The sequence below is a fragment of the Medicago truncatula genome, chromosome 6 (genome assembly GCF_003473485.1).
Source record: "Medicago truncatula cultivar Jemalong A17 chromosome 6, MtrunA17r5.0-ANR, whole genome shotgun sequence".
Lineage (NCBI taxonomy): Eukaryota > Viridiplantae > Streptophyta > Magnoliopsida > Fabales > Fabaceae > Medicago > Medicago truncatula.
This window is the reverse complement of record NC_053047.1, coordinates 31,975,397-31,992,019: the sequence shown is the minus strand read 5'-3', so window position 1 is coordinate 31,992,019 and position 16,623 is coordinate 31,975,397. Positions and strand designations below refer to the sequence as shown.

The following is a 16,623-nucleotide window of genomic DNA, read 5'->3' as shown; positions in this document are numbered from 1 at the left end:
ATCGGGCCCTCTTCTCTCAGTCTTTAATTATTTATTTCCATCTTTTAATTTAGAACTCTAATTTTAATTTTAGTCCAAGTTAGACTAAATTTCTTTTATTCCCATTTTAAATTTTTCTTTTTATTTAAAACCAAAAATGTAGATATTATCCTTTTAATTAATTTTTCTTTTTTTTTTAAGTCCCAAAAAGTCCAAAAATCCAAAAGTGTCCAGGTTCAGAACAACAGCATCACGCGTATGCTGTTCCAGTCAAAATCCAGTTCACGCTTCCTCTGAAGCAAATCCAGTACGCGTTTTCTTTCTTTCTCCATCCCAATCCAATTCCCAGCCTTATCTGCAAAAAACCGGAACAGAAACAAGTCCCTTTTCTCCTCCACAAGCTACTGATTTTCTGCTCATTCTCAACAAACCCTAGTCCCAACCCAGTGCTATAAATAGAGACCTGCACAACACAAGAAAGAGAAGAGAGCACAGCAGCGCGCACAAAAAGCCAGAAAGAAACACAAAGAAAAACACGAAAAACAGAGGACGGCATCGCAACACAACACACAACAGAAGCCAGAGAGACGCGCATAAGAAGCAGAACCGCAACCGCACACACAGGCGGTAACAACATCGCAGCAAAGCCAAACAGCAAGCATACAGAAGCGACGCACACACAAAGGGGGTAATTTTCGCACCTTTTTTTTGTAGATCTAGAAATTTAGGTGTAGTATTTGAGTTTTGTGAGTGAAGAAACGAAGTTAGGAGAGCAAGCCGGTCTTAAAACCAAAAAAAAAATCAAAAAAGGAGAGCTTTTTAGCTCCGGCGCGGCGGCGCAGCCGCGATGGCTCGCCGGCCACCGCGCCGGAATCCCACCGGCCCCTCACCTTTCCGCCGGAGAAGGAAGAAAGAATAGAGAGAGTTTGAGAGATTTAAGGAAGAAGAGAGAGAAAAGGAAAAGAAAAATGAGGAAATTAGGGTTCACATCCTTTATATACCTCTCAAATCCGGGTCGACCCGCTAGGCTTAACCCATGACCCGCTCCGTTTCTATCTAGGCCCAAACCTGTTTTCTTTACTTTCTGCACACCCCATAATACTGCTACACCTCCCACCTTGTGATTGAACCTTTTATTTATTTCTTTCAAGTCTTGCATACATTTTATTTATCGTTTAGCATTGTAATTATTAATTTATGTTCTCTCATGCATGTTAGAATGTAAATTAGGCCTTGATGTAAATAATTTATTTACTTTTTCTTGTCATTTATTTTTTTTGCAGACCTTAGAATGTAAATAGGTTTTTTTGTAATAGTTTAGGTGCATGTGTGCGTGTGTGGGTGCATGCTCTACTTTTCTGCTTAGGTTATTACGTTTTATTTTCTTGCTCCGTTAGTTTAGCAATTATTCAAAAAAACAACAAAAACATGCAAATAACCAAAAAAAATCATAAAAATACTTTTTTAAAATAAACCTTGATCCTAAATCAAGTGATCGTCCTTTTTATTTTATTTTCTTAATCAAAATTGCAATCAACTTTAAATCAACTTCGAGTCATCTCTCTTTTAATAAAAAACACAAACAAATTCTTATTTGCCACTTGGCTTTTATTTTTAAAACCTGTTTCAAAACTAATAAAAAACACACAACCAATCAAATGTCAATTTTTACCCGGAACTACGAGGTTTTGATCCCTCACGGGTACGTAGGCAGAGGACCATGTCCTTTCAAACAATAAAAAATGTAGATAAATTAGGTCTCACTTTATTTTCTTTTTTTCATCATATTAATTCCTTCTTTTCAAAATAAGCAAGCAAGTTATAGCACATTGAATTAAATAAAACCAAGAGGTTCTCGTAGAGTACTACGAACATAAAGGGTGCTAATACCTTCCCTTTATGTAACTAACCCCCGAACCCTAAATCTTTTCAATATGGGATGTTTTGAACTTTTTTCCCTTTTTCCTTAAAAAATAAATGTTCAGTCGTGAAATAAATTAGTGAGTCAAAAGCTAATCAAATAGCCTTGATCTCCGAAAAATGACGCGACACTACTCATCAATATGCAGCTCATGTTCCTCCGCTTCCCGTAAGAGCTCCTCCAGTTGTCATGACTTATTCAACACCTATGATGCATACCATTCCACAAAATGAAGAACCCATCTTCCATTCAGGGAACATGGAGTCCGATGATAGAATGAATGACTTACGGGAAAAATATGATGAAATGCATCGAGAAATGAGGGCTCTCCGTGGGAAAGAAAAATTTGGAAAGACCGCTTATGATCTCTGTTTGGTGCCGAATGTCCAGATACCTCACAAGTTCAAGATCCCAGATTTTGAGAAGTATAAAGGGAACTCCTGCCCCGAGGAACATTTGAAAATGTATGTAAGAAGGATGTATGCATATGCTCGAGACGATCAGGTCCTCATTTGCTACTTTCAAGAAAGTCTGGCTGGTCCCGCCTCAAAATGGTACACGAATCTAGAGAAAACGAGAATCCAAACTTTTCGTGATCTATGTGAAGCTTTTGTGGAGCAATACAGTTATAACATGGATATGGCGCCGGACCGAAGTGATCTTCAGGCTATGACTCAAGAGAGCAAGGAAACGTTCAAGGAGTATGCCCAGCGATGGAGGGATACCGCTGCCCAAGTCAGCCCGCATGTAGAAGAGAAAGAAATGACCAAGCTCTTCTTAAAAACTCTCAATCAGTTCTACTACAAGAAGATGGTCGGAAGCACGCCCAAGAACTTTGCTGAGATGGTTGGTATGGGTGTACAATTGGAAGAAGGAGTCCGAGAAGGACGATTGGTCAACAATACCCAAGAAATTGCCGACTAGGTGGAGACAGGATCTCTCTTGCACCTTCCATCAAGGGGCACAAGGTCATGACGTTGAGCACTGTTTCTCCTAGGAAATTGAAGTCCAGAAGCTGATCGACGACAATGTGTTGCATTTCAAGAAATTGAATCCGAGTGTGTAGCTGCAATTGGGTCGACGTTTTGTCTTCTGCTATTCAATTTGTTTCCAGTGATGTGTTTGTTCGTTTATTACCTTTTCAAAAAAACATCCTTTCATCCCGCCCAGGATGAAAGTGAACTAGTGTAGGGCTTTTTGCTTTAAGATTTGTCATCATTAATAAAAAGGTCGTTTTGATCCCGACTTTATTTTCATTTTGTGCTTTTTCTTGGAAAAATGGTAATACAAAAAACCCAAAAAATAATTAATCATTCACAAATATCTGCATAATCATAACTTTTGTTTACTTGTCAAAATCAACAATAAATCATGCATTAATAAACCCGTTGAACACATTTACCAGGTACTCTCTTCCAACTTTGAGTTCCTTGTATCCGAAGCTGAAAGAGACATGGATGAAGAGACTCATGACAAGATCTCTCGCCTACTGGGGCATCTAGCCATCAAAGCTACCAAACAAAAATCATGAAGATAATCCAGAAGATGGCACTCACTTACAAAGACTAGTTCGAGGTGCTGCCATTCGCTTTGCTCGGATATCGTGCTTCAGTACACATTTCAACAGGGGCACCCCCCCTCTTTCCCTCAAGTATACAACAGGGAGGTGATGCTTCCCGCACGATCAAAGTCCCAACAATAGGAGTTATGTCAAAGTCCAAGCTTGAACAAACTTAAAATGCATGACGACCTTGTACAATCATGTCAAAAAAGTTTGAAAACAAACTTCCAACAAGAAGGTTCGTCCCCGTGAAATTCAAGAATGAGACTTTGTGCTCAAAAGGATACTATATTTCCAAATCAGACTCCAGGGGCAAGTGGACGCCTAACTATGAAGGATCGTGTGCAATAACTTCTCCAACTATGGATGACGAACTCGCACTTCCTATGAATGCCGGTGCGGTCAAGAAATACTTTATCAAAAAATAATAAAACTCGATAAGTCGCAAACCTTAAAGTACGGCTTAGGCAAAAATGAGCGTCTCGGTGGACTGAAAACCCAAAAGGGCGGTCCGGGCAAAAGTTAGAGACATGAACAAAAATGATTATCCTGATAGATTGAAAACCCGATAGGGCGATCTATGCAAAAGTTAAGGATCAAAAAGACAAAGTAACTGCATCCGGTCAAGCACAATCCACTTGGGGCATCCAGCTATCAAAAGACCTCCGACTCGAAGCATCTGCAGATCAAAGACTCGGAACAGGGGCATTCAAAGTTGTTAGGGAGAATAATGGTTACTGTGTTCAATGTACCCTCCCCATTACATTTACCATTTTTCCAAAATTTTCAAAAAAATCCGTGGAGCCATGCCCTTGGCAGGTCACCACTCAATTCATCAAACTTGAGCCTGTGCCCATTTATTTGGAACTCTCATTTATTCTATTTGCATAATTTCTTCTTAAAGCAAAAAATTTCAAAATACAAAACTTTTTTTTACATCTCTTGAAAAGTGTGAACAACAAACACATTCTCTTTGAACTCGTGAGTAGGTGAAGTATACATCAGCATCCGCCTCGAGAACGGTTACACTCCGGAAGAGAAACATGACTAAGTACTATGGAGAGGTCCTATACTTTGAACAAAATGCTGTCACAGTCAAAAAATACAAAAAATAATACAAAGAAGCTCGCTAAGTTGAAAACCTGAAAAGGCGACTTAGGCAACAGAGAGCGTCCCGGTGGACTGAAAACCCGAAAGGGCGGTCCAGGCAAAAATTAGGGGCAGAAAAAAGAATATATTCCCGGTGGACTGAAAACCCGAAAGGGCAATCCAGGCAAAAGTTAGGGATTTTTCAATAAAACAAAAGGCATGACTGCTGAAGCATACCAATGGAAGGACACTCTGTGCCGGTTTACAAATGGCGACTTCTTCCAGACTTCTTTCATCAACAATGGGCTCACCCCCCAGGAGGCATCGGTGGCTACCTAGTGCCAGGTTCTTACACCATCAACGGCTCGATTTGCTCACAATAATATCATCTCCAAGGAAGGTTGCCGAGTGTTTGTAATGCAATGTCGGTCCGACTCCCATCTTACCTGTCTTGTCTCGGTTCATCGATTCACGTGTCATGTACATTCATATATCCATACATTCATACAATCATGCATTCACCAATATTTTCACATAATCATACGTTTATGCGTACACGACATATGCATAACATCAATTCACACATAATTGCATCAGTCAAAGCTTACCATTGTGTCAAGCCGCAAGTTTCTACAAATGAGCGTCTTCCATTTCAACTTCAATTTCAAAAGTGTCATCCCCGGCGTAAAGCCGTGCTAGTTATGTCACTAATCAATGTCAATTTCAATTTCAAATTCAAAAGTGTCATCCCCGGCGAAAAAGTCGTGCTAGTTATGTCACTAATCAATGTCAATTTCAATTTCAAATTCAAAAGTGTCATCCCCGGAAATAGCCGTGCTAGTTATGCCACTAATCAATTTCAAATTCCGAAACGTCATCCCCAGTGTAGCTGTTCCAGAGATGTCACCAATCAAACATTTCAAGCGACCAAGTCCAACCAACGAACAGCTTGTGTTTTATTTCAAGCGACCAAGTTCCAACCAACGAACAACTTGTATCTATCTCTTTACCTTATAACAAGTAACCAGTTCCAACCAACGAACAGCTTATGTTTCAAGCGACCAAGTCCAACCAACGAACAGCTTGTATCTATCTCTTTACCTTATAACGAGTAACCAGTTCCAACCAACGAATAGCTTATGTTTTCATTTCAAGCGACCAAATCCAACCAACGAACAGCTTGTGTCTATCTTTTATCTTTATTTCAAGTAACCAGTTCCAACCAACAAACAGCTTATGTTTTTATTTCAAGTAACCAGTTCCAACGAACGAACAACTTGTGTTTATTTTTTTCCCTTCTTTATAACGAATGACCAGTTCCAACGAACGAACAACCTATATTCACCTTTATCAAGTCACCAGTCCACCAACGGACACTTGAGTTTACTTTTTATATTGTTTCAAGTCACCAGTCCACAAACGGACACTTGAGTTTACCTTTTATTTTGCTTCAAGTCACCAGTCCACAAACGGACGCTTGAGTTTACTCTTCATTCTCTCGCAAGTGTCATCCTCATTATGTCTAATCTATGTCATTTTGCCTTCATACAGCTATTTTCCAGATAGTAGACAACCCTTTTCCCCATTGAAACTGTATTCCCCTAGCAGAGTCGGATCCCTTTCTTCAAAGAATTTGGGTATCCCAGTGTTTTTATCCCAGCCAGGTCACCGTTGTCATCATGCATTCATAATTACATCATGAACATTCATAGTATCTTAGGTCAAAATTGGTGCACTTTTGTATTTAAGTCTCTTCGGCTCATCGAATCAAAGATTCCATCTTCAAATCTCTGAACGAAGAAACTTAAATAGGGGCATCTGTCATACCCCAATTTTTGACCTAAGGTCCCACTGACACACGTCTCCGAACTCGGACCAGACTCACATTTCAGTGAAAAATTCGGCAGGGAGGTATTTTGAAATACCTCATAAAGTTCCGAATCGGGCCCTCTTCTCTCAGTCTTTAATTATTTATTTCCATCTTTTAATTTAGAACTCTAATTTTAATTTTAGTCCAAGTTAGACTAAATTTCTTTTATTCCCATTTTAAATTTTTCTTTTTATTTAAAACCAAAAATGTAGATATTATCCTTTTAATTAATTTTTCTTTTTTTTTTAAGTCCCAAAAAGTCCAAAAATCCAAAAGTGTCCAGGTTCAGAACAACAGCATCACGCGTATGCTGTTCCAGTCAAAATCCAGTTCACGCTTCCTCTGAAGCAAATCCAGTACGCGTTTTCTTTCTTTCTCCATCCCAATCCAATTCCCAGCCTTACCTGCAAAAAACCGGAACAGAAACAAGTCCCTTTTCTCCTCCACAAGCTACTGATTTTCTGCTCATTCTCAACAAACCCTAGTCCCAACCCAGTGCTATAAATAGAGACCTGCACAACACAAGAAAGAGAAGAGAGCACAGCAGCGCGCACAAAAAGCCAGAAAGAAACACAAAGAAAAACACGAAAAACAGAGGACGGCATCGCAACACAACACACAACAGAAGCCAGAGAGACGCGCATAAGAAGCAGAACCGCAACCGCACACACAGGCGGTAACAACATCACAGCAAAGCCAAACAGCAAGCATACAGAAGCGACGCACACACAAAGGGGGTAATTTTCGCACCTTTTTTTTGTAGATCTAGAAATTTAGGTGTAGTATTTGAGTTTTGTGAGTGAAGAAACGAAGTTAGGAGAGCAAGCCGGTCTTAAAACCAAAAAAAAAATCAAAAAAGGAGAGCTTTTTAGCTCCGGCGCGGCGGCGCAGCCGCGATGGCTCGCCGGCCACCGCGCCGGAATCCCACCGGCCCCTCACCTTTCCGCCGGAGAAGGAAGAAAGAATAGAGAGAGTTTGAGAGATTTAAGGAAGAAGAGAGAGAAAAGGAAAAGAAAAATGAGGAAATTAGGGTTCACATCCTTTATATACCTCTCAAATCCGGGTCGACCCGCTAGGCTTAACCCATGACCCGCTCCGTTTCTATCTAGGCCCAAACCTGTTTTCTTTACTTTCTGCACACCCCATAATACTGCTACACCTCCCACCTTGTGATTGAACCTTTTATTTATTTCTTTCAAGTCTTGCATACATTTTATTTATCGTTTAGCATTGTAATTATTAATTTATGTTCTCTCATGCATGTTAGAATGTAAATTAGGCCTTGATGTAAATAATTTATTTACTTTTTCTTGTCATTTATTTTTTTGCAGACCTTAGAATGTAAATAGGTTTTTTTGTAATAGTTTAGGTGCATGTGTGCGTGTGTGGGTGCATGCTCTACTTTTCTGCTTAGGTTATTACGTTTTATTTTCTTGCTCCGTTAGTTTAGCAATTATTCAAAAAAACAACAAAAACATGCAAATAACCAAAAAAAATCATAAAAATACTTTTTTAAAATAAACCTTGATCCTAAATCAAGTGATCGTCCTTTTTATTTTATTTTCTTAATCAAAATTGCAATCAACTTTAAATCAACTTCGAGTCATCTCTCTTTTAATAAAAAACACAAACAAATTCTTATTTGCCACTTGGCTTTTATTTTTAAAACCTGTTTCAAAACTAATAAAAAACACACAACCAATCAAATGTCAATTTTTACCCCGAACTACGAGGTTTTGATCCCTCACGGGTACGTAGGCAGAGGACCATGTCCTTTCAAACAATAAAAAATGTAGATAAATTAGGTCTCACTTTATTTTCTTTTTTCATCATATTAATTCCTTCTTTTCAAAATAAGCAAGCAAGTTATAGCACATTGAATTAAATAAAACCAAGAGGTTCTCGTAGAGTACTACGAACATAAAGGGTGCTAATACCTTCCCTTTATGTAACTAACCCCCGAACCCTAAATCTTTTCAATATGGGATGTTTTGAACTTTTTTCCCTTTTTCCTTAAAAAATAAATGTTCAGTCGTGAAATAAATTAGTGAGTCAAAAGCTAATCAAATAGCCTTGATCTCCGAAAAATGACGCGACAGTACTCAATCACTACAATAGAGACCTCTAACAAAATGTCTAAATAGAACCCATCAATAACTCTTTATCATTTACATTTCAATAAAAGTAACTAAACAATGATTATTTTATTAAAAAGTTGTGTGGAGACCACTTAAGAATGAAGGTCTTAAGTGAGACCCCGAATCTTAAGAGACCGCTAAATATTTTTCCCGCAATGGTGAAATCCATTTGGCTATTTGCAATATCAGTTCACTTGAATTTCTTAACTTGGAATACAACAATTTGACCGGTATCATTCCACAATGTCTTTCTGATTCACCATCCCTTCGAGTTTTGAATCTACAAATCAACACATTTCATGGCACTTTGCCAAGTAACTTTTCAAAGGACAATGGAATTGACACTCTGAATTTCTATGGTAACAAGTTAGAAGGCCATTTTCCGAAATCCTTGTCTCGATGTAAAAATTTGGAGTATCTAAACCTCGGCAACAACAAAATAGAAGACAATTTTTCTGATTGGCTTCTAACACTGCAATATTTGGAAGTATTGGTTTTGCGAGACAATAAGTTACATGGTCACATCACCAATTTAAAGATGTAGCATTTATTTCCAAGGTTAATCATTTTGATATCTCTGGAAACAACTTCAGTGGTTTTCTGCCAAAAGCCTATTTAAAAAATTATGAAGCCATGAAGGATGTTACTCAAGTGGTTGGGGATAACAGTTTGCAATACTTGCCCGAATCGTATAGAATATACCGCTCAAAATACTCAAATTCTGTGACTGTGGCAACAAAAGGGACCAAAATGACACTGGTGAAAATTCCAAAAAAGTTTGTAAGTATCGATATGTCAAGAAACAAATTTGAAGGAGAGATTCCAAATGCTATCGGAGAGCTTCATGCACTCAAAGGGATTAACCTTTCCCATAACAGACTTACTGGTCATATTCCCCAATCCATCGGAAAGTTGACATACTTGGAATCTTTGAATCTTTCATCAAATATGTTAACCGGCGTGATTCCTTCGGAATTAACCAATATGAACAGTCTTGAAGTCTTGAATATTTTTTAGGATGGAATATTGATGCAGTAAAACTAAATCTTTCTAGTGCATCAGAAAAGGAATTGTCCTGTCTTGAAAATTATGCAGAACAAATGCTAATGTGGTGTGATGATAGCTTTGATCAAGACGAGACATTGTTAGATACCGGACCCGCGATTTTATCACGACAATGTTAAAGTAAAGGGATTAGGATACTATCTAATAACAACAAGATTAGCAAAATTGTTACTACCCGATTAATAATAGGAAAATTGTTTTAAAGTCATTGGTTATGCTAGGAGTAATAACAGCAAATTTAGTTTCATATGTAACTCCTTAGAGACTTTTTGTTCAAAAAAAATAATAACTCTTTAGAGACTTGCAAAGATATTAAGAAAATAATAAATGTTTAGAGAGTAAATTTTGGGGTTTGACACCGACTCGAAGAGTGCACTTTACTTTATCATATCATGTGACGGGCTACTGCATGAGATGAACATTGGTGCACTTTACTTTGAATGATTCTTTGTAATGTAGCATTATGAGAAGGCATTAATACAAGACTAATTTTTCAATTAACATTTGATACTGATACTGCTGGTATTGATGGATATGATGTAAGTACTTTGCTTATATAATCTTAGCATGTCTTATGTTGTGATTATATTGTTTAGTATTATCTTTGTTGGACAATAATTGTCATATTTGGTTAATTCATGCAAATTAATGAGAAGATGGATCCCTAGCATGGCTAATCTCGTCGGGCTAAAGAATTCAGCAAACTTAACCTTTTCTCCAAAGCCAAATTTGCCAAATATCAATTTTGATCCTTTTAGTTGACATAATTCACAAATTAGTCCTTTAAGTTTCGAAAGTTTTAATTAAGTCCTTTTAGTTTGATAGAATTATCAGGTTAGTCCTTTAAGTTTCAAAAATTTCAAATAAGTCTTTTTAGTTGATAAATTATTTCACTGTAACCCCTGTTGTCAGTCTCCGTTTATCTGATGCTGATGTAGCCATTAAGTTGTTGACTTGGATCAAAACACTACATTTTAAAAGCTTCAGGTGTTAAAACGCTACGTTTAATGGTCACAGATGATTATTTATAATGCTAGAAAGACATCTATTTACAACAACAAATGTCTTTCTAGCACTATTAAATAGCATTTATGGTGCTAAAATGATAATTTGTGACCATTAAACATAACGTTTTAATATCCTAGAACTTTTAAAATACAACGTTTTGATCTAAGTCAACAACTTTAACAGCTACATCAGCATCTGTTAATTATTAACTGATATTAGGGGGTAATGGTGAAATAATTTATCAACTAAAATGACATTTTTGAAACTTAAATGATTAACTTAAAATATCAGTGAAACTAAACGAATCTATTTAAAACTTTTAAAACTTAAGAAATAACTTGACAATACTCTCAAACTAAAATGAACAAATGTGATATTTAGCCTTTTTTTTTCTTAGTTTGGCAATTTGAGTTGCAACAATTCTTACTTTTGCACAACGAGGGTCCTACCTATCACAAAACCTCTAACCCAACCCTCATTCACAAACTAACTTATCTTTAAAATGCTTGCAAGTAAACCCTTCAAGAATCATCGTCGTCTTCTGCCATGTCACTTCAAGAGCTGACATAGGTCCACTTTGGATCCCTACAAAATTGTTTTTTTTTTGGGTTACACTACAAAATTGTTTCAGCATTTAATTTGTAAAACGGACAAACATGATGATGTGGAGGAGGTAAAATACAGATTTTTTTTTGGTAACAAGGTAAAATACAGATTGGCGATTACTAGAAGAGAAGAAATTGGAAATAAATAGTCATAAAATCATCCCCAATTGTTTTTATCTTCCAACCCAACCTTTGTACAAAAATCTTTTAACCTGTAAAGCACGGACACTCTTCGGATTAGGCATGTCTCTGTGTCAGACACGTGTCATGTCCAACACAACACCGATACATATAAATACACTTAATTATATGATTTTTTCAAATTATTAGCAGTGTCCAGGGGCGGAGCCAGCATACATCCAGGGGATGCAGCTGAACCCCCTCAACTTTTTAATTTACACCTACTATCCTATATTTTATCTATCTTGAATCCCCTCAAGTGTATATCCAGCACCATGCACTGCACCACTAGCCCAAAGCTTGTCTCTCTCACCTCATATTATATTAGTTTTCAATGCTAGCATGCACCCTATACCCACTTATTAAAGTATGTGTATGATATACAAATGTACGTATAGCTGTATGAATGTGTCAGATTTGGACTTGGACCAACATGAGTTGAGGATTGATGAGGAAGAAATATATAAATTCTGACTATTAAAATAGAGAAAATAAAATGGAAAGAGATAAAGCTAAAACATCAGGCACATGATAAATTTAAAAAAGATGGTTAAAACATATATTTAGTCCCTATAAAATTACATGTTTTTAAGTTTAGTTTATACAAAAAAAATTATTTACTTTTAGGACCTATTTGTATTTCTATTTTAGAGATTTAAAAAGTATCGATTTTTTGTAAAAAAAACTTTCAAATTAGGGACTATTTTACATACCGCAATAATATGTAGGACTAAAATTAGCATTAAATTTTATAGGGATCAAACCTGGTGTGTGTTAATTATCAAGTAAAATTCAAAAGTTCGAACCCCCTTATCCGTGCTTCATTTTAACCAAAATTGTCATCACCTACACCTCCTTCAAACAGTGCGCGTGAACTATAATCTGAGAGGGAGAAATTTAAATAACTTCAGTTTTTTAAGTTCAGAAAGCATGAGACCCATATATTGTCAAATGTACCAATTCCATTTCTATTCACATGCGCAATGGCCACTGCGACTTGGCTCTTCGTGTCTTCAATGCCATGCCTTACAAGAACTTGTTTGTTTTCCTTGAACTTAATGCTCATTGGCTACGTCAAAAACCGCAGACTCATCGATGCCCACAACTTGTTTGATTTAATGCCTCAAAAGGATCTTGTTTCATGGAATGTCATGTTGTCTGGTTATGTTTAGAGAGGTTGCGTTGACGAGGCTAAACTAGTTTTTGATAACATGCTTTATAAGGATTCCATCTCTTGGAATGGATTGCTTGCAGTGTATGTTCAGAATGGGAGACTTGAGGAGGCTCGTCGATTGTTTGAGTCGAAGGTGGTTTGGGAATTGATTCCGTGGAATTGTTTGATGGGTAGGTATGTAAGAGGAAGATGTTGGGTGATGCTATTAGACTTTTTGATCATGTGCTTGTTAGGGATGTAATTTCTTGGAATACCATAATTTTCGGTTATGGCCCAGATGGAGATTTGTTTCTAGCTGGGAGATTGTTTGAGGAGTCTCCGGTGCAGGGTGTTTTCACGTGGACAACAATGGTGTTTGCATATGTGCATAGTGGAATGTTGGATGAAGCGAGAGGAGTTTTCGATGAAATGCCGGGAAAAAGAAAGATGACATACAATGTGATGATTGCATGATATGTGCAAAACAAGAAAATGGATATGGAAGGGAATTGTATGAGGTAATGCCTTGTCAGAATGTAGGTTCCTGGAAACCATGATCAACGGCTATGGTCAGAACGAAGATATTGCTCAAGCTAGGAAATTGTTTGACATGATGGCTCAACGCGATTGTGCATCTTGGGAAGCAATTATTGCTGGTTAGGCTAAGACTGGTCACTATGAATAAGCTATGGACATGCTGGTGAAGATGAAAAGGGACGGCAAAAATTTAAATAGATCTACCTTATGTTTGCCTTAAGCACATGTGCTGGTATGGCTGCTTTGGTGTTAGGGAAACGACTTCATGGACAGGTGGTGAAGACAGGGGTACGCTATGTTGTCCTTTCCGCCCTTCACCCATTCCTTTTCATATCAGGAGCATCATGTGTTTACATAAACATCAAGTTACTTAAGTAAGGCCTGTACTAAACCTTTATATTTAAATTATTTATAATGTATTTGATTCAACCAAGATATTTAAATCAAGTTACTTAACTAATTTGTTTTGAGTCCCTTTACAATTTCAAACAATGATCATTTAAATATTTTATATCATCATTTTTTTCTCTCTGTTTTTAAGTTAACACATGTGTGACATTCATATTTCTCAATTAGTTTTTATAGACATATTTAAAATATTATAAAATTGTGTCCCACTAAATTTCAGAAATTTTTAACAAGAGATAAATTAAATATGAATGTTTTTAGGGATTCATATTTAATTCATTTTTTGTTAAATTTTTTGAAATTCTGCAATGGATATTTCTATAATGGGGGTTGTCTAATATGGACGAACAATGGACCCTCTTATTTTTAGTAAATTTCAATAAAATATTTTTTTTATTTTTTTATTGTTATAAAACTTTTTTTTCCCTAAAAAAGTAAAGCCCAACATTTTAACTATTCCTCCTTAGAGATCCATATTAGATTAACCCTTCTATAATGTACTTGATTGTAAAAATTAATTCAAAATTTTGAATGATATATATGTGTTCACATAAAAACACAAGCCAAAAATGTTGATAGAAAATATTTGAACGATCACTGTTTGAAGAATTTTTTAGACAAATTAAAATAAAATAAAAACCAATATATTTATAGATACAAAAAATTATTTAAGTCTGTATTATATAATATTATATTATATTATCATCACACATAAATAAAAGCAAAAGTAAAGTGATAAAACTGAATGCTTATTGTATTGTATCATTTCCACCCCGATCGATGGTAAAAAAAATTCTCCTCATTCGCTCTCAATGAAGAATGAATCTTCGTCTGTAGCTCCTCTAGGTGCTTCTACTCAATCAAGAACCATAGCTCAAACGATGACCTACATGGAACACCTTGTTATTGAACTCAACAATCCAGATCTCAAAGAAAACGCTCTTCGTGTCCTCTACAAGGTCCATACAAATCTATCTTCGATTATTACTTTTTTGTCTATTTTTAATGTCTTTCATTAAAATCGCAATTAATCTGAATTTTGGAAAATTTGTGTCTAGCACTAAATTTAATGTGCTCATGTTAAGTTGAATTTACTGTTGTTAGTCATTCTAAATAGTGGGATAGAAATTATGCGATGCATGCTGTGACATCGGAAAATCAAGAACTTAATATTTTAATTGTGTAATCATCTTCAACAATCGAGACCATTGACTACAATGATGTTGATGACATCAAACCAATTTATGATAAACTGTGCAAAATCACATTTAACTTTCTGATTATCATGGTTATATTCACAAATATTATTTTATATTTGACTTAAGAATTTAAAATATATTTTACTAATTAATGTTAATAATTAATAAATAATGAAATAATCCTGAGTTGATTTCTTTTTTGTCTGTCAGCGTGTATATATGCTAATAGCAAACGCCAACAAAGACCAGCCTAAGCAAAAAGAAAGAGTTCCAAGTCAAAACATTATTGACCCTTAACAAGAAGAGGGAGCAAAATGTTTTGACTTGAAACTCTTTCTTCTTGCTTAGGCTGGTCTTTGTTGGCGTTTGCTATTAGCATATATACACGTTGCTAGAAAGAAAGAAAAAAAATCAACTTAGAATTATTTTAATATTTATTAATTATTAACATTAATTAGTAAAATATATTTTAAATTCTTAAGTCAAATATAAAATATATTTGTGAATGTAACCATGATAATCAGAAAGTTTCATGTGATTTTACACAATTTACTTATGTATTTGTCTAGTTATGCTCAGACTGGATGCGTTTGATGAGGCTAAACTAGTTTTTGATAACATGCCTTATAAGTATTTCCATCTTTTGGAATGGATTGCTTGTAGTGTATGTTCAAAATGGGAGACTTGAGGAGGCTCGTCGAAGGTGGATTGGGAATTGATTTTGTGGAATTGTTTGATGGGTAGGAATGTGAAGAGGAGGATGTTGGGTGATGCTAGGAGATTTTTTGATCATATGCTTGTTAGGGATGTAATTTCTTGGAATACCCTGATTTTCGGATATGCACCGAATGGATATTTGTTACAAGCTAGGAGATTGTTTGAGGAGTCTCCGGTGCGGGATGTTTTCAGGTGGACAACAATGATGTTTGCATATGTGCAGAGTGGAATGTTGGATCATGCGAGAAGAGTTTTCGATGAAATGCCGGGAAAATGAAAGATGACATACAATGTGATGGTTAAGGGAAATGTGCAATACAAGCAAATGGATATGGCAAGGGAATTGTTTGAGGCAATGCCATGTTGGAATGTAGGTTCGTGGAATACCATGATCAACGGCTATGATCAGAAAGGAAATATTGCTCAAGTTGGCAAATTGTTTGACATGATGGCTAACCGCGATTGTGTATCTTGGGTGGCAATTATTGGTGGTTAGGCTCAGACTGGTCATTATGAAGAAGCTATGGACATGCTGGTGAAGATGAAAAGGGATGGCGAAAGTTTATGTAGATATACATTATGTTGTCATTTGAGCACATGTGCTGGTATGGCTGCTTTGGTGTTAAGGAAACAACTTCATGGATAGGCGGTGAAGACAGGGGCCTGGTATGTTGTCCTTTCCACCCTTCACCCATTCCTTTTCATATCAGGAGCAATTATTGATGGTTATGCACAGACTGATCACTATGAAGAAGTTATGGACATGCTGGTGAAGATGAAAAGGGACGGCGAAAGTGTAAATAGATCTACCTTATGTGGTGCTTTGAGCACATGTGTTCGTAAGGCTGCTTTCATGCTAGGGAAACAACTTTGTAATATACCACCCATCAGTTATTGGAGATTTTTCAGTCGAACGTTTCCAAGGGCGAATGCAAGTCTGAAATTAGCTTTGGCATTTGGAATTATGACCATACCGGCTGGCAAACCAATGCGTGTCATGAAAAACTTACGCGTGTGTGAACACTACCATAATGTCATCAAATACATATCCAAAATTGTTGGAAGGTTGATAGTCTCAAGGGATTCTCATCGCTTTTCCCACCCTTCCCATTCTCGCACGCCCTGCGTACTTTACTAAAATACCCTCTATCCAGATTATAAAATCCAGACACGTTTAGGATTGTGAAATCCGA

The 16,623-nt window shown here is 36.5% G+C and overlaps 1 pseudogene; it reads left to right on the top strand.

Annotated features, from left to right (window-relative positions):
• Positions 1–9,191: 9,191 nt before the first annotated feature.
• LOC112422832 (pentatricopeptide repeat-containing protein At4g02750-like) lies at positions 9,192–16,076 on the top strand (annotated as a pseudogene).
• The last annotated feature ends 547 nt before the right edge of the window (positions 16,077–16,623 follow it).